Source organism: Rhododendron vialii, chromosome 1a (genome assembly GCF_030253575.1).
Source record: "Rhododendron vialii isolate Sample 1 chromosome 1a, ASM3025357v1".
Lineage (NCBI taxonomy): Eukaryota > Viridiplantae > Streptophyta > Magnoliopsida > Ericales > Ericaceae > Rhododendron > Rhododendron vialii.
The window spans coordinates 22,421,834-22,445,079 of NC_080557.1; the positions used below are offsets into that span (position 1 = coordinate 22,421,834).

Sequence of the window (23,246 nt, forward strand, 5' to 3'; positions counted from 1 at the left end):
GGATGGTTTATGTGTCCTTTTACGGCTGTCCCATATACCCGCACAGAACAAACTTGGCTTCTTGGGAGAGCAATGGTTATCCATACGGTCCACATTATTCTACAAATCATCATTCTTGGGGTTGTAGGAAAATGGGGAAACTAGTCTCCAATGGAAATTAATCTCGTGTTCCACCTGCTTCTGTTCTGCTTGGTCTTTACATTTCTTAACATGAAAATGCTTGAAAACTGTTTGTTCCTCGGATGTATCAAGGGACAATATGATTTTTCGCGGAGGATGAATTTGCTATTGTAGATTTTTACATTGTAGCAAATTCAGCCCATCCTTTCTCTTGTAGCACCTAAAATGAGTGAGTTCAGCTTTCTTAGCTATTAGATTATGAGGATTTTGAGTTTTTATCACATTACGCGATTTTTATGGTTCTCATAGAACAATCTGACGACTCGTTTGGTAATTTCAATTGGACTAATTATCTGAACTAGTTGCCCTTTCATACTTCTCGAAATTGATGCAATGATGTCTAATACAGTATGGTTTCATAAAAACAGTTGAAAAAGCCCTTGCTATAGTTCTTTCCTTTGCATGGACCGTGTCTGTTTGCTATTACTTCAGCCGGATGATATACGATGACTGCCGTTTAGGCTCCGTCTAGACTTATGGTGTCAAATAGACCGTGTCATGCTTGCTTGACCTATTTATTTTTGTACGTAACGTGCTTCGTGTCGTGTTTTGCCTGAAAAATTCACGTAAATGATTTAATGAATAAGTAGAACAAAATTAACGGCCTCGATCGTCAAGTTTGTGTCGCACTCGTGTGGCTATTATACATTAATTCAATTACATCATGGGACTTAGTTTATTATCAAGTAGGATTTTTTAAACCGAATTGAGCTAAAAATTTGCGTAAGTGATTTGATCAACAAGCACAACGAAATCAAAGGTCTCGACCGTCATGATTGTGTGGCTATCATACGTTCAAGTTCAACTACAGCACACGACTAAGTTACTAAGTAAGTTGAACATATAAATTCTAAAGGTAATTAACAAGTCTATTATTGTAATAATCGATTTGAACCGTTAGGATTTCACATCTTACCAATTCCACCAGTGTCACCCAAATCAGAGATCATCAAATATCAGAAACCACATGGTCGGGAAACATTTAATACATCTATTGGAATTAATGTCTAACACCACTCGAACACTGCTTGAGGTACTTCTTCGCGATCGGAACCGTATATCTTTTAAATATAATAGAGTAGATCATTCACGCCCAAAATAAAGTAAAATTGAATACCCATAACCACCTCATCAGAATAGTTTAGTTATGCAAACAAAAAATGATTAGACTCTTCTATTTTTTTATTGAAAGTGTTTCGACGAGGTAACTGCAGGTGTCCGATCAATTTAAACTTTTGCATAGAGATTCAATCTGACGAGTTCTACAAGATAAATAATTTGGATATAATTAAGTAAAAAGCGGGATGTCTCGAACTACATGCTTTTTAGTATTCGATTGTAGAGCATCTATCTTTCTGCAAATGTTCTGGCCGCCATAAAATCTGGAAAAAATATGAAATGAACAAAAACGGCACCGTTTCACACGAAAAGTATATACGATAATACGATATATATGTACTTCTAGGGTTATCCAGCCTTCTTTGTTTTCCTTCCCGCCCATTCTACCGTTTTAGAGAGAGAGAGAGAGAGAGAGAGGCGACCTCACTCTCAAGCCGCCGGTCTCCGGTCTTACTCTCCGACCACCTCCTATCGTCGTTCATCCACTTCCGGCGTCGTTCGTCACTCTCAGGCCACCCCTAATCAAGCTGTTGCCTACACCTAATCTGACGCTTTGACCACGTCGATCTTCCTCATTTTTTGGTAAGATATCTAACTCTTTTTCTGTCAATGCCTCTCTCGAACACGCACAGTCACACACACATAACTTCGCTTTGATTTGGACGTACAACCTCGAACGAGGTTTCCCTTCGATTTGGTTGAGGGTTTTGTGGGTTTGAAACTGGATTTGGTCCTGAAACTGGGTTTTGGTTTCGGCGTAGTAGGATGAATCAAATTTGTAGACCCTAAATCGTTCGCGTACGGACACCCAGATCGGAAACCCCAAATCGTTTCGCGTTTATTAGATAACTGTCCCCTCACAGACTCTCGAATAGAAATCATTTGCCAAATTATTATTGGCATAATCATGCTTTCAAGTTGGATTAATGTTTTATTTAAGACTTATTCAAGTGGTGTTTACTTCCTGCTCGTTGTATATAGTGTACAAGTCATTATGTGCCCTGTTGACTGCTAGGATGCTGATATCATTTGATCTCTCTTTTAAAATGCAAGTATAGATCTATAGACATTTTAAAGAAACATTCTTGTTTGGTTGAAAACATTGCTGCTCTGCTGGTTTGATAATGCTGTTATTCAAGCTAATGTGTTGCTGGTGGTGTGATACTTGAAGTTGCTAGCAAGATATATAATTGTTTGTTCATTTCAATCTCTGGATTGCTATGGAAGAACTAATGTTTATTGGATGGCTAGACTACAATTGGATATTAGAATCTTATTAACTGAGGGTGTAATTCCTATAACCAATGGAAAATAACAAATGGATACTTTTATTTGTATTTCTATTGATTGTGGACTGAGTTAATATATCAAACTTAATTTGATGGAATATGATCTATTTTTCATACAGATTTGATCATGCATGTAATACAGGGATTCCAATTCTTTGCTAACTATTTGGTAGTGGCTAAATAACTAATGCTGCCATGTGTTTTTGTTTCAAAGGTTTATGTTGACGGAAGGGTATATGGGAGAAACTCAGATGGCATATGCTGCTTTAGCATTGGAGTCTAAAGCCCTTTTTGAGTTCTTGTTGACTGGATCTTGAGTCTTGACACTGAAATTATTCCACAGGAGGTGGTTTTGCAGTCTCGTGGCCGAGATCAAGCTGGGGGCAACAACGATGATGACTTCATTTGTGATGAAGGTGATGAGTCCATGGATGAGCAAAGTGACGAAGAGGAAGCTATGATTAGCACCGACACTGATATAGATCCAGATATAGAGCCTTAATGCAGGTAATCTTCGATTAGCTTAGAAATCTATATGCACGCCTTCACCAGCCTGTTTATGGGTTCTGTACATACGAGAAAGCTATGATTATGCTGCTGTTGCTGTAAAGATGTGTGTGTGTGTGTGTGTGTGTGTGTTTGGGAAGTGTAGTGTAGTAGTGCAGGTGGAACACAATTCACAAGTAAAGATGTGTGTGTGTAGAATGATATCTGTGTGTGTAGCTTAGTTGCATGAAGCGGGGGCGGGGGAGCGGAGGTACTTAGAAGCTCCTTAGTTTGGGAGCGGCTATATATATTTTTATATATTAAAACATGAGTATATAAAAAAAAAATTGAAATTGTGGTCAACTTCGAAAACTTTAAATCTGAGAATTCCCATTGCAAACATAATGCTCATACAAGGATTACATCTAGCCAAATCACCATCATAATTCAATCCTCAAAGGGAAGCCAAAAGAGAGCATATGAAAACTGAACTAACAAAAGAAAAACAGTAAAATAACAACTGACCCAACAAAAGAAAAAACAAAACATGAGAACTGAGCCACAAAAAAAGGCACACTCTGATCTCATTTGTCATCAGTAGAATCCTCATTTCTTTTGCTTTTTGCCACGTGCTCTTTCAAGTCGCCTTTGTGCTACTGTTTGCATAGGCAAAGGACTTGGGAGGCTTGGAGATGGACACGATGAAGACGTTGTGGTGTAGGAATGGAGTTGTTACCGGGGACAGCTTCATCTTCACTTTCAGAAAGCGATACATTTTCTCTTGCTTCCATTGCCAAGAGATCCTCCTCAATATTGGCATGATCACCAAACACATCCCAGTTCTTATACTTTTCATAATCATTTCTATACCTTGACAACAACCTCTGATTGTAGTGCACAAATACCAACTTTTCAGCTCTATCATTGTTCAACCTATTCCTCTTGACGCTGTGAATGTAAGAGTACATACTCTAGCACCTCTCAGCACACGAAGTGTTTACACTTTGAGACAAGACTTTGAGAGCTAGGGAGAGCAATGCAGGTGCTACCCCGCCGTATAAATGCCACCATGATAGTTCAGTCATGGTTGCTCTGTTGTGCACCACTTGTGGTTGTGCAAAAACACCTTTGTTACTCACAAAATCACTTATTTGTTGCCTAATCAAACCAGCTTCAATAGGATCCTGGATGATTTTCTCAATCGCTTCAAGATAACCCCTTTGCACCTCAGAATCGGTATGAGGTTTTTTCCTCCTCCCACCACCTGGAGCGGGCTTTAAAAGCCAAGCATTTGTGTAGTATCTTGGAACGAGAACATATGCTAGGCAATGCAAGGGAATGTTCATCCTGTCCCATCTTTCCACCACCAGAGTATGAATCAAGTTATAAACCACTAGATCATTTGAAAGAATATCCTTGATTTGCCCCAACATAGTATCCATTTGTTCATAAACTTCAGTACTTCACCAATAACAGCCTTGTCTGTGTCTGAAAACCTTAGCATTCTGTAAATTGGCTTTGTGGTTCGGAGGATTCTCTTTGCTTTTCTCCAAAAATCATCATTCATTATCATTTCTTGGACATTGTCATGCTATTCCGGGGCTGATGAACTCCTCAAGTTTTCCCATTGGCTGCTTAGAACCATAGAAACCAAAGCTGATCTCACTTTCACAAGTCGATGCATCACAATGTAGTGGTGACCAAATCTTGTCTTCTTTGCCTTAAGAAGTTGTAGCTGAGAGAAAGACTTGAATAGGGCCTGAGAAGAGCTGTGGTTTTTGATGTACTTCACCACTGCTTTGCCTTTTTTATAGGTATCATCAACAAAAGACAGAGCCGGATCTTTGGACTTTGCTATATCTTGCATCAGCAAATTCAGAGTGTGAGCTAAGCAGCCGTACCAGAATACGTGGGGATGTTTCCGTTGAATAATTCCTCCTGCTGCCTTGCAATTCGCAGCGTTATCTGTTACAACTTGCACCACATTTGAGGGGCCAACATAATCAATGGCTTTCAAGAGCAACTCAGCAATATTTGGTGTGTTTTTCTCCACAGCAAAACTTCATACGCACTAATAAAAATGGCTCTACCACCTGAGACAGCTATGACGTTAACCAAGGCTTCATTCCTCAAATTAGACCAGCCGTCAGAAATAATGGATACTCCATGTGTGCTCCAATCTTGCATCAAAGGGGTGAGGGCTTGCTGCACCTTGATTTGCTCTTTGTCCAACAAGGAAGTCCTGACCTTTTCATAATTAGGGGATTTGTACCCTTTAGGTGCGGTGTTTATTGCATGAACCAAGTCTGCCCACGACGGAGACCTCACAATATTAAAGGGTACGCCTTTTTGATAAAGGCAGCTTGCAATCTTCTGATCAGCTTCTTCTCTTCTAGTAATATGGAACATGTTGACCTTGTTCGTTTTGGGATTTTGGATTTGGGATTCTCTCTTTGCACACGGTCCCCAATAAATTCTCTCAATTATTACTCTCATTTCACTATCTATCTCTCTCCACTCAAAACCAAAATCCCAAAACTAAAATTCCAAAACGAACAGGCCCGTTATCAACTGTTCCCTGGACAGTAGCTTGATCACATACCTATATCATGAAATATGATTTAAGATGTTAAATGTATGTATATGTATTGTGACTATTGTCCTTAAATTAATGTATAGACTATAGACCAGTCTCTTTGCATATTTGTATGAACTATAAACTCTTTACCTGCTATTCAATGGCAATGTTCTAAAAAGCGCTCGGCGCTAGGCGGGCGGCCAACCACCTTCAAGCTTCGAGACCTTTTAATCGGCCATTAATCGCCTTTTAGCAATTAGTTGGGTTTTTTTTTTTTTTAAATATTCTGCAACCTCCCTACCACTAATAATCACAGATTTCCTAGTTGATGTGATATATCTTCTCTCCCAAAAAATTTCCTAGTTCTCTTTGGCTATTGGATACTCAATGTTAACACTTCTAAATGTTAACAATTCTCTACAATTCAAATATAGAGACATAGAAACTTGGTACTACCAAATAACTAACCAAGTACGAAATTACAAGTCAATTACAAAGTGCAACGTTCAAACCAAATGAAACCAAGTACGGAATTATTAGTCAATTACTCCTCTTCTTCTCCATATCCATCCATAACTTCGTCTCCATCGGACTCACACTCAAAATCGCCGTTTAATCGATTAACCGATTAATCACCGTTTAATTGCCGATTAATTGCCGATTAACGGGCGATTAATTTATGGGCGATAAATCGCTGCCAAATCCCGATTAATCTCCAGACCACCTAATTCAAACGCCCAAGCATTAATCTGATCGGAGAGGCCATAAAACCGATTAATCGCCCATTAATCGGCGATTAAACGCGATTTTTAGAACACTGAATCAATGGGGAGTTTTTTTTTTGGCGTTGGAATTTCCGAACATCCGTTTAGCATCTGATTCCTCTTTCTTTAGCAATTCAATATCGTCGTGGGTCAGGCTTGGACACACTTGCATGCCTTGTTTCTTCTGTCCAGGTAGTACGCCTATCAAGTGTGCCCGAACTCGCGAATAAGATCCGGTGTAAGGCTTAACTTGGCAGCCAAAGTTGCATGTAAACTTTGCTGATCCACCTCCACCTTTGGATCCTTTTTCAACAGGAACTTTTGTAACATATTTTCAAAGTGGAGTAGCTGATGGCTCTTCAATATCATCCTCTTGAATATCATCTTCTCCCTCAGAATGGATGCTTTAGTCAAGATCCATAGCGATTCTGAAAAGAGATAAAAATGAAAAGACAAATTAGAAAGTAATGATAACACAAATTAGAAAGTAGATTTATGGTCTATATCACAAAAGTTTATAGAAGATAAAATAAAACTACAAATTTAAGTTTCAGATTTGAGAAGAAATTGGAACTCAACATACCTAAGAGGCTAATATAGAAACGTGGGGATGGTGATACTCTCCTGCAATATCTAGTGATGAATTTATAAAGAGGAGTGTGGACTGTGGAGAGAATTTCTTGGTGGCTAAATACAACAAAAACAAAATCCATGTAGTCCCCAATCATTGGGAGTATGGGCGGGGGAGAATTAGAGACAAGACCTAACCTTTGGCAATATGCACAAAGTGACTGCTCTCAAAATACCACTGAAACAGTGGCCCCCCTATACCTATTTTGTTGTGGAATCATGCCCCCAAATCAAAGCCGAATGGGATTAGAGCGGGCATGCCTAGAGACCCAATTCAATTTATGTGCACATTATCATGCTTCCTTCATTGATCGTTCAGAGCAGTGGTATGCACAATTCTTGGTGGCTAAATATTTAATGATTTTAATCTTTTACGAGAAGAGCTGTTGAACACTTGCACTTACCATCTACTTCACTAATTGACACTTGTGTAGATAACCAACATCTCATTATGACTTAGTGGAGAAATTCTAAGTGCCCGTTTGCTTAACTTAATTTTTTTAAAAGGAAAATTATGTCAATTAAGTCAATTTTGATAAGAAAGACAAAAAAAATATACCAATTAGTTGATTTCATTATTTGTGATATACGGAGTTATTATTTGTGATCGTGAAATTAAAGGGTTGAACTTTGCTAGGTTTGAGTATGATGGAGATTATTATTTGTGATCGCGTAATCATAGGATTGAGATATTGTAAGATTCAATGTGATGCTGATTAGTTAGTTGTACTCTTTTTGTTATCTGAGATCATGATTAGTACATACATTACAGGTTGAAAATGGAGATTATTTTGTGTGATCATGAAATCATAGGATTTATACATAGAGTGAAATTCATTGTAATGCTTATTAGTTAGTGGTGCCAGAGTATGGCAAAGGGAGATCATTATCTATGATCATGACTAGTATGACAAACCGAGATTATTGATGTGGATCGTGAAATCATAGGATTAAGATAGAGTAAGACTTAATGTGATACTGATTAGTTAGTTGTATTGTGTTTTGTTAGAGTGTGACAAAGGGAGATCATTATCTGAGTTCATGACTAGTATGGGCATTACAGGTTGAACTTAGCATGGTTAGAGCATGACAAATGGAGATTATTATATGTGTTTTGTTAGATTGAACTTCTCTTAGTTGGAGGATGACAAACAAAAATTATTATTTGTGATCGTGAATCATTGAATTGAGAAAAAATCGGAGTTGGGAGATTACAATTTGAATTTGTAGGAGAATAGGATTAGGCCCCGATCCTTATTTTTTGAATTTAAGGCTATGTATTGTGAGAGAATGATCCGTGTCCTTATTTTGAGAAATACCGTCACTTGAAATCATATTTTCTAGACTCCTAGTATTTTGATTTCAAATCATCTCATCAAGGCTTTAATTATTTGAAAATGATACGACAATTTATGTTATAAGAATTCTTACTGAATAATTTTTATTTTATAAAAATTCTAGTAAAGTAAATTATTGTTTTTCAATTATTGCCCAGGTTTTTTAGCAAGCCAATTTAATTTTTATGATGCAATGTCTCTAAATTCTGAGGAGCCATTTACTTTTTCTAGTTCATGTTGGAAAATGATATCTACACCTCTTTTAGCCATCTACAGTCATTTTTTTTGGGTCTTATTTACATGAATATATGATATTATCCTTGAATGTGTGAAGAAGTGTATTGATAAAAGGGCAAAATAGTAAATTCAAGTGGATAAAGACAGAAAAAGAGAGTGAATGGCTAAAAGGGGAGCATGGAAATCAATTCCCTGCTTGTTTTAGTATTTTACTATTACCGTAAATTAGAACCTCCCCTGAAATTGAAAATGGAAACGATAGCTTGTAATTAGTTGAATAACTTGAATTTATTTGCTGTATGAATATTCCTCTCAATTCCTTCCAAATGTAAAATTAGTCTATGATTTTATTTTTAGAAGAATACTAAAAATACCTTAACTTGATAAACTTTAAATAGACAGTTGGTATATGTACAATTAAATATGCTGATAAAAAAAAATACAATTAAATAACATCCATATACATACAAATGCACGGAATCTACATACAAAAATTTGATTTTGGCTAATTTTTCATTCACTACCCATAAAAAGGAGGGGAAGTGAGCAGTAAAAAAGATTTCACTTTCCCACTTTCCCACTTTCCAATTTACTTTCCCACCTTCCAACTATAAAGATGTACCAATTTATTACTTTTCCACTTTCCAACTGTACAGATGTACCATCTGAGTAAAGGAGTAATTGGTTTAAAAAAAAAACAATACACTGTCATTGGCCCTACAAGTGTCGAGAAACATATACAAAGTGGAGTATATCTCTTCGTCTTCCCCCCCTTCTCTCTCTCTCTCTCTCTCTCTCTCTCTCTAAAATAGAAAAAAACAGGGTAAGAAGATGAAACGGTAAGAAGATGAAAGATCAATCAAGAAGATGAATGCATGTGTAGAAGAAACATACTCCATACAAAGTCATCGTATTCCTCTCTCTCTCTCTCTCTCTGCAAAATAGAAAAAACAGGGGAAGCACATGAAATGGTAATGGCAGATCTGTGATCTCTCTCCATCTTCGTCCTGCTCCCATCTCCCTTAGGTGCGCGATCCTGTCTCAAGGGCAGTGCGCTCCCATCGTGTTTTTGACCCAGAAGCGGGGATTCGCGTTTCTTGCGCGGGAGCGCCCCCAAGGTAGGTGTTTCCTGCAACTAAGGTGTGTAGTGCTATCATTTCCGTCCATTTTTGGAATTAAGTTTTAGTTCTTGTAGATAGTAGACGAAGGGTAATCCATATAGCTGTAGGGATACAGTTGAATAAATAATCAGCATTACTTAGTGGAGTAGTCTATTGTCAATCTCTAGTTGGAGCTTTCGTTGTTTAGTTGGAGGATAGGGAAGGAGGTGATGAAAATGCACCTTCTTTCATAGAAAAATTTAGAATCCGGACATTAGTGGTATTCATTTTAGGAAATCTGTGAGCTAGTAAAAGACTTAAATTTTAAAATCTGCGTTTGCCATCCCTTTAAACGGCTTGCACTTTGTCAGGGATTTCCACTTTGCTAAACATGAATACATTGGAAGAAGATAACTTTAATATAGGTTATTATCACTTTCTTTTACTTGTTGAACTTAGCTCATTTATACTCACTCTTGAAGTCATCTAGTGCAGAGCATAACGTATCATGACACACGTAGGTAAATCTCATTAATGCATGATTAATTTTTCTGTCTCAACATTCAACCAAGTCTTACCGCAAATGTGGTGTTACATAGTATTATATTTCATTCCTTTATGATATATCATATATGCATAACCAAATGTGGTGTTACTTGTGAAGTTGACATTCAACTATATTCTGAGAAAGTTGACCGTATGATAATTTGATAACCTGTATTGTTTAGTAGTATTTGAGAATTAGTGCCTGTATAAATTGTTATCTTCGATTCTGTCATGAAGTTTTAGATTAAGTATACATTCTTAAAGGATTGTAGTCATAATATCTTTGTCGTCTAACTTTAATATTTGTCTATTTGGTAAATACACTACAGGATTTGGAGTCTCAAACTTCGTTCTCCTTCTCTTACATCAGGTGCTCAGTCATGAGGATGAGAGACAGATCTTGTAAAAATTTAGATGTGAGTGATGTATGTTTGCACAACTTAGATCATGTTTCGTGAAGAATATTTTGGATGAATTTTTACTCTTTTGATGGTTGTATCTAATTAGTTTGCTCCAAGTTTTGGATACGCTTCCAATGGTGAATGGATATAATACAAATGGGTTAAAAACTATCCTAGCCCAGATTTTTTTATTTTTTTTAAAATGTTGGTAACTGTTGGTGGCTAACATGTTTGGTCGCCAAAATATTCTTTCTGTGACTAACTATTCTCGGTGACTGGTACCTTTGGTCGCCAAAGATTAATCATTGGTGACTAACAACTTCTTGTGATGAAAGTAGTTGCTTGCCAAAAGACTTCAATGGCGACCAAAATGTAGTCACCAATTGTAGACATTCGGTATGTTTTTTGGTCACTGAAACCTTTCAGTATCCGAGGTTCAACGGCCAACGTTTCATGGTCACCAAATGGTTTTGGTGACTAAATATGGACATTTAGTGACTAAAATCTTAGCCACCAAAAGTATAATTTCTTGTAGTAATGGAGTCCATTTGTTTTCCCAGTGGTGTACGAGATGTCTCCGGCAGATTTCTTTGCAACAGATCTTGCGATATCACAGCTTGCTTCAAGTATCCTTGCTTTGCGGGTTGGAGATGTGTGGTTGGGTTGGTAGCGGAAGCGACCCGATCTGTTCTCTTCTCCGTGATTCGCCAGCTTCTTGATTGTTCTTTTGTCAGCGTTCGATATATCCCACTGCGTGGTGGTTTTGGGCTGTTGAAGCGAGGTATCCAATTTCTTCTTACTCTCTGATTCAATGTTGCTTGATGGTCATCTCCTTCTACTTTTACGTTGGGAGCTTTGGGGATTCCATATAGGTCCGCTGATTTTTGCTTAGCAAACATGAGATTGTTGTTTCTTTTACTTTTCAAACCGGAATTTGTGTTTTTTCTATCATGGACTGTTTAGTGTTGAACATCATGGCAGAAAACTGCAGATTTGGAGTGATTGCTGGTCATTTGATCCATTATAGCATAAGGGAAATACCGTTTGATGGTCTCTTGTATGAATTATGTTGTTTGATGGTCACTTGTGTAAAATTAACATATGCTTGAAATGGTTATTGAACTTAATTATATCCCTTTTATCTTTTGGCCAAAAAAGAAGAAGAGAGATTTGTGTGGGACCACTTTGTTGTTGCGTCCGACAACACCGCTCAATTGAGGAAGACGAGGGGTTAAGCATCATAAAGTATTTGATTTAAACAATTAAACTCAGAGAAACTTTGTATGGGTTTTGATTTCTTTGCTATGATACACCTAGTAGCAGTACGTGTTAATTTATTTATAGCTAGAGGTACTAGAGGCCTTTTCTTTTGTTTCTTGTAGTTTAGAAAGATTAACACTGCATCTGTTCGACTATCCATGTCTGAAGTTCCTAACTCAGGTTTTGGGTAAGGATATTTATTCAAGGTCACCATCGGATGTATATCGTGCTAAGGTAATAAGATGCAATAAAAAAGTTACCTTATTCGTATTATATGCAAATCTCTTAATGCTTGTTGATGACCAAAACGTGCTTGTATGTACTAAGTCATTGTATGTCTTAAATGATTATCTGCACGTGCTTGTATGTACTAAGTCATTGTATGTCTTAAATGATTATCTGCACTTTTTCTCGATTATTGTCTTTGATTTTCCTGTCACAAGTGCTGCTTTGAATTGGTTGTTGTGTGTAGGTGACAATGTGCAATGTTCAAATGGCAAGGAGGGCTTTCACATAGGGTGATCCTGCTACTTTGTTTTGTCCAGGTAGCATAGGATTTCCCTCTTGCTTGGTTTAATTTCCCATGCTTTGTCAAATATTTTCATTCGCCCATATAAGATGTCATTCCAATTCAATTATGTGTTCTCTTATTTTCCTTCTGAATTGATTATGTACTCTCTTTTTTAAATTGAAAAGTGTTCAACAAACCTGTATGCTTATCTTTGTATGAGCTCATTGCTAGCTAAGTGGCTCGGTTGGTAGTTTTGGGTGTGTGGTTGAAGTTCCAGCTCTTTACTTTGTTTTTCATAGGGAAGGAGAAAGAATGCATTCTTCACACTTTAGTTCCAAGTTCCAACTCTGTTAGATTTCAACTTTAGGTGTATTAGAGATTGTTCACAACTGCATCGTAGATCGTTGATCTTCTGTCTTTGGTATGTTATAGCTCTCTATGCTAGAGATTGGGATGATAGTCCAAAAGATTTAGGGTCTTATCAAAACCTTATCATCTACCACACTCGGCATTTCGAAGGCAATATTTTTCTCTCTTTATTTGAATTCTTGTTCTTTGTTCTAGTTACAAAATTTTTCTATTCCTTAGACTCAAATAACATGAACTAGATACTTTATTTTGCTTTTCCCATTCTGGTGGTGGATCATCTATTAAGCTAATCAGACAGTTTCATGATTTTCATCACTAAAAATCTGCTTTGGAAATTATTTGTTGTTATGATACTCACCGGCCTTTCTTCCCACAAGTCCCATTTCTCTAAATCCTTTGTTAGTATATGCTTAGCTGTTAAATTCTAACTCAGCTAATTTTTTTATCTTTATAAATAATTGAATGACAACAATTTTTGCAGAACAAGTTTCAATGTACTTGTTTGGTTCTTTCTTTGGCCAATTCTTGTCTGGATTCCTTATGGTTACCTGTTTTACATTTGTGTTCTATGTTTGTGATGCAATTTATCGATTATTCAAGATATTCAAACCCTTTTGGTATAAAGTACAAGTTCCACATTGAGGTTACATTCCTCTCTGATTGTTAATACTCTTCCTTCATCTTGCAGGTGGATTTACATCTTGGTGACTGGTTGGACAAATCACATAGATATGGGGATTTGTTCAGGTAACCAATTTAACACCAATGTAAATTCCAGTATCGAATGTCTGAGGCTTTAAATAGCATTGGCTAATACAACGTTTCTTGGAACACTATGTATACCTTTCGATAGCGTTTTTGGCACTCTATAGAATGTGATTTTTGTTTTTAGTGAGAAGCTGAAGTAGCTTCTCCAAGAGCTATTTTTGATGTCTGGCTGCTGAAAATTGCTGAAACTTATACTTCAGAGCCTGAACCATGTCTTCAAATGCTGAACCTATGGATTGGAAGCTTGAAACTGTATTCTTTTTGTTGTCAAAGATGTTTAAACCATATACATACATGCCAAGTGCTGAATATTACTTAACGCTGAAAAATTATATGTACATATATAATGAATAAGGAAACACTCTAGCAGCCCCTACTTTTTATGATTTTGGTTTTCTTAGTTCATACCATGCTGCTCTCACTTCAAGAAATTTGTGATCTTCCACTAGTTTTTTTTAGAAACGGTTGAAAAAACCGTTGGCAGTGTTCTAAATGACGCTTGACGCTAGTTGAGTGGCGACCCATAGCCAAGCGCCAAACCGCTTAGGCACCCGCCAAGCAGTTTGGCCTCTTTATATATATATAGTCCCTTCTCCTAAAGACCACCTTAACTTAATAAAATAAAGACCTTCCTTTCCCGGTCGAATTTCAATTATCCGAGCCGCTCAATATGTTCAGAACGTGATTTTAAGATTACCTACAAGAAATTAGCAAAAAAAAAAAGACCGGGAAGGGCTTCATCTGAGCAGTTTTTGTTTGTTTTTTATCAAATGGTTCAAATATTAACTGCTCGGAAGAAGCCCTTTCTAGTCTTTCTTTTGCCGATTCCTAGCAAGTATCCTTAAAATCATGTTCTGAACACATTGAACGACTTGGATCATCAAAATTCGAACAGAGAATTGGAGAAATGGGGAGGTCTTTATTTTAACTAAAATAAGGACCTCCTCATTTGAAAATGATTATATATATATATATATATATATATATATATATATATATATATATATATATATATATATATATATATATATATATATATATATATATATAAATATATATATATCGGGCGGTTTCAGAGACACTCAAAAAAGCACTCCAAATTTCAATCTCATAGTTCCTGATCAAATTTTTATAATCCGAACCGTTCAATGTGTGCAGAATGTGATTTTAAGGGTGCCCGCGAGAAATTAGCCAAAAAAAAGACTGGGAAAGGCTTGATTTGAGCAGTTTTTATTTAAATCGTTCAATAAAAAACTGTTCGAAACTGTTCGGATCAAGCCCTTCCCGGTCATTTTTTTTGTTGATTTCTCGTGGGTACTCTTAAAATCACGTTCTGATCACATTGAGCGGCTCAAATCATCAAAGTTTGATCGGGAATTATGAGGTTTTTTTAGGTGTCTCCGGAATCGCTCCGTATATATATATATATATATATATATATATATACACACACACACACACACACACACTAGAAATGGGACTTTAGTGGTGCTTTTTGTTGAACTGTTACTGGATTACCAATTTTTGGTAACGGCCCAAAATAAATTGTTAGTACAGGCCCTTCCCTTTAGGTCCAACAAATATAACCCGCCCAATATTTTTGCCCAAATATTTTGATTTCGTGCTATTATCCATTTCCCCTGAATGAACCCTAAGGCTTTGTTTGGAACTCAGGAAAAGTGAGGGAGAAGAAAGAAAAGTTAAAAAAATTTCCCTCGAATTGTTAGGATTGGAGAGAAAAAAAATTCAGGTTTTATGAATAGAGTGAAATTTCCTTCTCATTTTTCTCCAATTTCCTTCTCTCACTTTACATCACTTTCCCCAAGTTCCAAACAAAGTACTCCCTCCGTCCCTTTTTAAGTGTCCTGCTTCGTAACTCCAACTTATTAAAAAGACATCATCATTATACTTTTCACATCAACTTTTTTCTCAACTTTCTTAACTTACCCATTATCATTACACTTTTACTCACTTACTTTTCAAAAAGGAATCTACTTTTAGGGACAAAATAGACAATACATCAACTTTTACCCACTAACTTTACAAAATGGACACTTATTAAGGGACAACCCAAAATGGAATACTGGACTCTAAAAAAGGGACGGAGGGAGTATAACTTTTATGTCTTGTTCTCTCCCACACTGGCACAATCATAGTTCTCTCCTCCTCTCCTCATCTCCATCTCACAGAAGCTCCGTCTCTTCGTCCTACAGCAGTGTCACCATCAAGCCATCTCCCTCGGTTTTCAACCATATGCGACCCCGTGCTTTTCAGTTCGTCCTGCGCCTTTCTGGTTTGCTTCTACTCGATTGACAGCCATTGCAACCTTAACCTGGTACATCTCTCTCCCTCTCTCCCCCCGGAAACAATCAACATCTTCTCCAAATCTCTGAGTTCCTCCTCTAAATTTGATTTGGATTAAATCGGTTCTAACTTTTGTTTCCTGTTCTCTGTCACTGGTGTTCATGACCTCTCCAGAACCTTCATGGCTGCTGCTCATCTTCTCCCACGGCACACTAGGTAAACCCTATCGCTTCTGTTCATTCTTCGATCCATCGTCATCTCTGACACTCAACAATAACGAACAACATAAAAAATACTATCGACTCAAAGGAGTCAAAGGCCTCCTTTACTCTGGCCTCACCTCCTCCAACCCCGGCATCTTCCACCACCCACATGACTCCCCACACCATCCCCGTCGTCGACCTCTCGAGCCCCAAACCCAATCATATTTTAAAATTTGCCTTCCTTAAATGCAAGAAGAACGACAGTAACCCCAAGAAATGCCTCAACAAAGGGTGTCAAGTCACTAGCTGCGTTGTTAGCCTCTAAGCGCATACACAGACATTCTATTTTATTGATATGGAGTTGGATAAATTATTGGTTTAGGGCCCCTTCTTTATTTTGAATTATGAAGGAGAAAGATTGGTAGTGAATTGAAGTTCTTCTTAGTTTTGAACATTTAGACAGAACAAGAGAATTTGATTAGATGCAGAGTTGAACTTGGTTGTCATGTGATGATTTTGAGTCATAATAAGATCATTTTTGTATGGTGAAGCATTGCACTTATTGTATCTCTGTATTGATTGACCAAGTATTTGGAATAGTAGTCAAGGATACGAGCTTATGATAAAGTAAGGATACATGTTTTTGTTCATGTCTTCATGTGTTCTAATGGCGTGTGGCGCTAGTCGGGCGGCAATCCACTGGCAAGCCCGCCTGGGCGCGACCAATTTTTTTTTAAGGCAATATCTCTGTTACATCATGTAGTTAAAAGCAAACGAGGCCACTGCCCTTCAACTTTCAAGAACCATCCCCAAAATCATATGTTCAAACTAGTATAACAACAAAGACAAAGTTCAAAGTTCAATGTTTGATGTTCAAACTTCATGACACTACCACCACATTCAATGAATCATGGAGCAAAGTTCAATACTCCCTCCGTCCCTAAATGTTTGACACTTTCATGCTTTTTATTGTCCCATATAATTTGTCCATTTTGAAAAGTCAAAAGCAAAATATAGTAAACTTCCTATGTTACCATTTTCTTTTGGGCACAAAATTTCAAATTCAAAATTTTAAGTACTATTCAAAGTACACTAGAAGGGTAAGATTGGACACTTGATTTTTGCACAATACAATAATATTTCTTCCTTAAAAGTGAGAACTTCCAAAAGTACCAAACATTTAGGGACGAAGGGAGTATTTAACATTCATTTTTCTAGCATGACTTAAAAGAGAGAAAAATACAAGTTAGTTCTAGCATGACTTAAAAGCCTTGCTTAGGATAGTCCTTTCACCTATGAGTAGCTTGAACTACAACTCTGCTATCTATATAACAAGGGAGGGAGGAATAATAAAATTTCAAGTCTCACAAACTATCCTAATGTCATTTTTGATGTTTGATTTTTTCTTGTCGTAGGTCATTACATAAAAGGTTCATCGGAACATTGAGGTACACAGATTTTTTTTGGTTCAGATTTATTCTTTTATATTGTTTGGGTTTTTCCTATAATGAATGAGGTTGACATTAATTTTGATTTCTTGTCCTTTCTTTGTGCACTCCATTGAGCATGTGTGTTCATGAATGTGTTTACTCACAAGTCCATTTACTTTTTGAATGGTACTAAAATAAGTCGCAACAAGTTCTTTGAGAACTCAAAAAACATTTTGGGGGAGGTGGCACGTGCCACCTCTTGGTCGGTTAAGAAAAATAAATAAAAAATCCTATTCTTCTTATTTGAACTTTCCAAACCTCAAAACGCTAAAGCCCTTCTTAGACTATCGTCTCAGCTCAAACTCGCCGTTGTCTACAACGTCGCCGTTCGAACATGCCATTCCCTACGCTGTCGTCGGAGGCCATCCCAGTTGTAGAAAGTAGAAACATAAAGTTGTGTATACGCTACTGCTTGATTTTTAGTCTGATTTGTACGATTCTCTAAACTTTGATTTCTCTGTTGAACACTATTGTTCGATTCTCATCAACTAAGACTATTTACCACCAAACTTCTCTCATTTTTAGGTGTAATGTTAATTTAGGCTACGTAATATACAGTTTGGGAATTTGAAACCCACACAATCTAGATCACTTGTATTACATCTATACGCTATAGCAACTAAATATCTTACTTAATTCCTAACGTGTATTGTTTACTAATTAGTATTGCTTATTCTCTTCCACCGAATCAACAATGTGATGGAATTCTAAACAATATGGGAAGTACCAACAATCTTGTTTTGTTTTTTCAGTAGAAGCATAACTTGTATTGATGACCCACCATTGACCACTCCTATCCTATAGTTTATTTCGATAATCATTTTTTATTCTGGATTTAGTGGTGCGACTCTGATCCCGATCTTATACGTGGCTTTGAGTCTTTGTTTAGAGTTGACAACCAATCTATTTTGTTTATTCACAGATTGATTCACGCCGATTTTGGGAATTGTTCCTTTGCTCATTCTCATCGGTCACTGAGGTAATACTCAATCTTTTTTTATACTCTCTAGGGAGAAAGTGGGATACCCTTGCATCCCTCCTTGATATTAAATGTGTGAAATTTGTTTTGTTGTGGTGCTTATCAAGGGAGAAAGTGCGATGCAATGGCTCCCCCCATTTTAATTATATTGGTTTTTTACTTTTGGTTATTTATTTTTTATACTCGCTAAGGGAGAAAGTGGGATACCATTGCAGCCCTCCTTGACATTAATTTGCTTTGTTTGGATTGGAATTTGAAATTTTTTTTGAAAAATAGTAGGGATAATAAGTGGAGAGAGATAGAGAGAGAAATGTTGAGAGTATGAGGAATCTAGGGGGAATTTTTTGAAAAATTCTTTTTAAGTTGCAAAGAGAACAAAGCTTTGAAACTTGTTTTGTTGTGGTGCTTGTCAAGGGAGAAGTGCGATGCAATGGCTCCCCCCCTTTCAATTGTATTGGTTAATTACTTTTAGTTATTTCTTTTTTATACTCACTAAATGAGAAAGTGGGATATCCTTGCATCCCTCCTTGACATTAAATGTGTGAAACTTGTTTTGTTGTGGTGCTTGTCAAGGGAGAAAGTGCGATGCAATGGCTCTTCCCTTATATACACTTCATAATTGTTAGTTCTTTCATACTCGCTAACAGAGAATAATGATTTCTAAGAGACGTAAAAACTATTGATCACTAAGTGATGAGAAAAAGTAGTAAGAACCCTAAAAGTTTGAATTTATGATAATGAAATTGAAAAAATAGTGGTTCCTATTGGTTTAATAACAATTTAAGTGTACGTAATAGATCCGAAACGTGCCTCTTACCTCGAATCGATGTTGCCTGGGTCTGCTATGAATCAAGTCTTACGTACTTGATTAAATATATATTTGAATCAATGTTGCCCTAAATTTAAGAGTTGGTCAATTTTATTAATCTAGAAACTTGCATGTTGCTTCGGTTGGAAATAAAAAAAGCTTATTTTTTTGATGGGATGGAAATAAAGAAATGGTTCATACATTCTACAAGGGTATGAATGTTGGCCATGAGAAACAAAAATGACGGTTAGTAGGTATTCGGACTACAAGTCATGTGAATAAAAAATACTGAAACATGTGACGGTTAGTAGGTGTTTAGACTACTAGTCATGTGAAAAGAGAATAGTGATTCCAAGTAGATGTAAAGACTACTGATTACTAAGTGATGAGAACTCTGAAAGCGTGCATTTGAGGTAACGAAATCGAAAAGAAATGGTTCCTTTTGGTTTGAGATACGAATTAAAGTGTGTAGCAGATTTGGAACGTGCTTGTTTCCTCGAATCGATGTTGCCTGGATCTGTTGTGGATCGAATCTTTCATACTAGAGACCCAACGAATTTTTGTTGCCTCGAATAAATGTCGCCCTAAATTCAACAGTTGGTCAATTTTATTAATCTAGAGACTTTGCATGTTGCTTTGGTTGGAAATAAAAGAAGCTTGATTTCTTGATGGGATGGAAATAAAGAAATGGTTCCTACATTCTACTGGTGTATGATTGTTGGCCATGAGAACATACATCACGGTTAGTAGGTGTTCGGACTACTAGTCATGTGAATAAAAAATAATGAAACACATGACGGTTAGTAGGTGTTTAGACTACTAGTCATGTGAAAAGAGAATAGTGATTCCAAGTAGATGTAAAGACTACTGATCACTAAGTGATAAGAACTGTGAAAGCGTGCATTTGAGGCAACGAAATCGAAAAAAAGTGGTTCTTTTTGGTTTGAGATACGGATTAAAGTGTTTCGGAACGTGTTTGTTTACTCGAATCGTTGTTGCCTGGATCTGTTGTGGATCGAATCTTTCGTACTAGATCCAACGAATTTTTGTTGCCTTGAATCAATGTTGCCCTAAATTCAAGAGTTGGTCAATTTAATTAATCTAGAAACTTGCGTGTTGCTTCGATTGGAAATGAAAGAAGCTTGATTTCTTGATGGGATGGAAATAAAGAAATGGTTCCTACATTCTACTAGGGTATGACTGTTGGCCATGAGATACATACATGACAGTTAGTAGGTGTTCGGACTACTAGTCATGTAAATAAAAAATATTGAAACACGTCGTATTAAATCCAACGAATTTTTGTTGTCTCGAATCAATGTCGCGCTAAATTCAAGAGTTGATTAATTTTATTAATCTAGAAACTTGCGTGTTGCTTCGGTTGGAAATAAAAGAAGCTTGATTTCTTGATGGGATGGAAATAAAGAAATTGTTCCTACATTCTACTAGTGTATGACTGGTAGCCATGAGAAAAATACATGACGGTTAGTAGGTGTTCGGACTACTAGTCATGCGAATAAAAAATACTGAAACATGTGACGGTTAGTAGGTGTTTAGACTACTAGTCATGTGAAAAGAGAATAGTGATTCTAATTAGATGTAAAGACTACTGTTCACTAAGTGATGAGAACTCTGAAAGCGTGCATTTGAGGTAACAAAATCGAAATAAAGTAGTTCCTTTTGGTTTGAGATACGGATTAAAGTGTATGTTACAGATTCGGAACTTGCTTGTTTCCACGAATTGTTGTTGCCTGGATCTGTTGTGGATCGAATCTTTAATACTAGACCCAACGAATTTTTGTTGCCTCGAATCAATGTCGCCCTAAATTCAAGAGTAGGTCAATTTTATTAATCTAGAGACTTGCATGTTGCTTCGGTTGGAAATAAAAGAAGCTTGATTTCTTGATGGGATGGAAATAAAGAAATGGTTCCTATATTCTACTAGGGTATGACTGTTGGCCATGAGATACATACATGACAGTTAATAGGTGTTCGGACTACTAGTCATGTGAATAAAAAATATTGAAACACGTCATATTAAATCCAACGAATTTTTGTTTTCTCGAATCAATGTCGCGCTAAATTCAAGAGTTGATAATTTTTATTAATCTAGAAACTTGCGTGTTGCTCCGGTTGGAAATAAAAGAAGCTTGATTTCTTGTTGGGATGGAAATAAAGAAATTGTTCCTACATTCTACTAGAGTATGACCGGTAGCCATGAGAAAAATTACATGATAGTTAGTCGGTGTTCGGACTACTAGTCATGCGATTAAAAAATACAGAAACACGTAACGGTTAGTAGGTGTTTAGACTACTAGTCATGTGAAAAGAGAATAGTGATTCCTAGTAGATGTAAAAACTATTGTTCACTAAGTGATGAGAACTCTGAAAGCGTGCCATTGAGGTAGCGAAATCGAAAAAAAGTAGTTCCTTTTGGTTTAAGATACGGATTAAAGTGTATGTTACAGATTCGGAACGTGCTTGTTTCCTCGAATTAATGTTGCCTTGATCTGTTGTGGATCGAATCTTTAATTCTAGACCGAACGAATTTATGTTGCCTCGAATCAATGTTGCCCTAAATTCAAGAGTGGGTCAATTTTATTAATCTAGAGACTTGCATTTTCCTTCGGTTGGAAATAAAAGAAGCTTGATTTCCTGATGGGATGGAAGAAAAGAAATGGTTCCTACATTCTACTAGGGTATGGCTGTTGGCCATGAGAAACATAAATGACGGTTAGTAGGTGTTCAGCTACTAGTCATTTGAATAAAGAATACTGAAACACGTGACGGTTAGTAGGTGTTTAGACTACTTGTCAAGTGAAAAGAGAATAGTGATTCTAAGTAGATGTAAAGACTACTGATCATTAAGTGATAAGAACTCTGAAAGTGTGCATTTGAAGTAGCGAAATCGAAAAAAAGTGGTTCCTTTTTGTTTGAGATACGGATTAAAGTGTATGTTATAGGTTCGGAACGTGATAGTCTACCTAAATCGATGTTTCCTGGATCTGTTGTGGATTAAATATTTCGTACTAGATCCAACGAATTTTTGTTGCCTCGAATCAATGTCGCCCCAAATTCAAGTGTTGGTCAATTTTATTAATCTAGAAACTTGTGTGTTGCTTCTGTTGGAAATAAAAGAAGCTTGATTTCTTGATGGGATGAAAATAAAGAAATGATTCCTACATTCAACTAGGGCATGACCGTTGACCTTGAGAAAAATACATGACGGTTAGTAGTTGTTCGGACTACTAGTCATGTGAATAAAAAATACTGAAACACGTGACGGTTAGATGTAAAGACTATTGATCACTAAGTGATCAGAACTTTGAAATTATGCTTTTGAGGTAACGAAATTGAAAAAAATTGGTTTCTTTTAGTTTTAGATATGGATTAAAGTGTATTTTATGGATTCGGAACGTGCTTGTTTCCTTGAATCGATGTTGCCTGGATCTGTTGTGTATCGAATTTTTCGTACTAGATCCAACGAATTTTTGTTGCCTCGATTTAATGTCGCCCTAAATTCAAGAGTTAGTCAATTTTGGGATGAAAATAAAGAAAAGATACCTATATTCAACTAGGTTATGATTGTTGACCTTGAGAAAAATACATGATGGTTAGTAAGTGTTCGGACTACTAGTCATTTGAATAAAAAATACTGAAACACGTTACGGTTAGTAGATGTAAAGACTATTGATCACTAAGTGATAAGAACTCTGAAATTATGCTTTTGAGGTAACGAAATCGAAATAAACTGGTTTCTTTTGGATTGAGATACGGATTAAAGTGTATGTTATGAATTCGGAATGTGCTTGTTTACTTCAATCAATGTTGCCTAGATCTGTTGTGGATTGAATCATTCGTACTTGATCCAACGAAATTTTATTCCC

At 36.6% G+C, this 23,246-nt stretch overlaps 1 long non-coding RNA gene and 1 other non-coding gene across 3 annotated transcripts; one reads left to right on the forward strand and one right to left on the reverse strand.

The window, feature by feature from the left end:
- The first annotated feature begins 1,649 nt into the window (after window positions 1-1,649).
- On the forward strand, window positions 1,650-22,914 carry LOC131324868 (uncharacterized). Of its 2 annotated transcripts, XR_009199472.1 has the most exons (8): window positions 1,654-1,881; window positions 2,932-3,095; window positions 10,596-10,682; window positions 11,228-11,448; window positions 12,400-12,472; window positions 13,496-13,554; window positions 17,498-17,530; window positions 18,495-22,914. It is a non-coding gene; the product is annotated as an uncharacterized LOC131324868 (long non-coding RNA). The 2 variants fall into 2 exon arrangements; XR_009199471.1 differs by lacking the exons at window positions 17,498-17,530; window positions 18,495-22,914 and having other exon boundaries at window positions 1,650-1,881; window positions 2,803-3,095; window positions 13,496-13,868.
- Window positions 7,249-7,356, reverse strand: LOC131308682 (small nucleolar RNA snoR100). The gene has a single exon (XR_009194527.1). It is a non-coding gene; the product is annotated as a small nucleolar RNA snoR100 (small nucleolar RNA).
- Window positions 22,915-23,246: the final 332 nt, after the last annotated feature.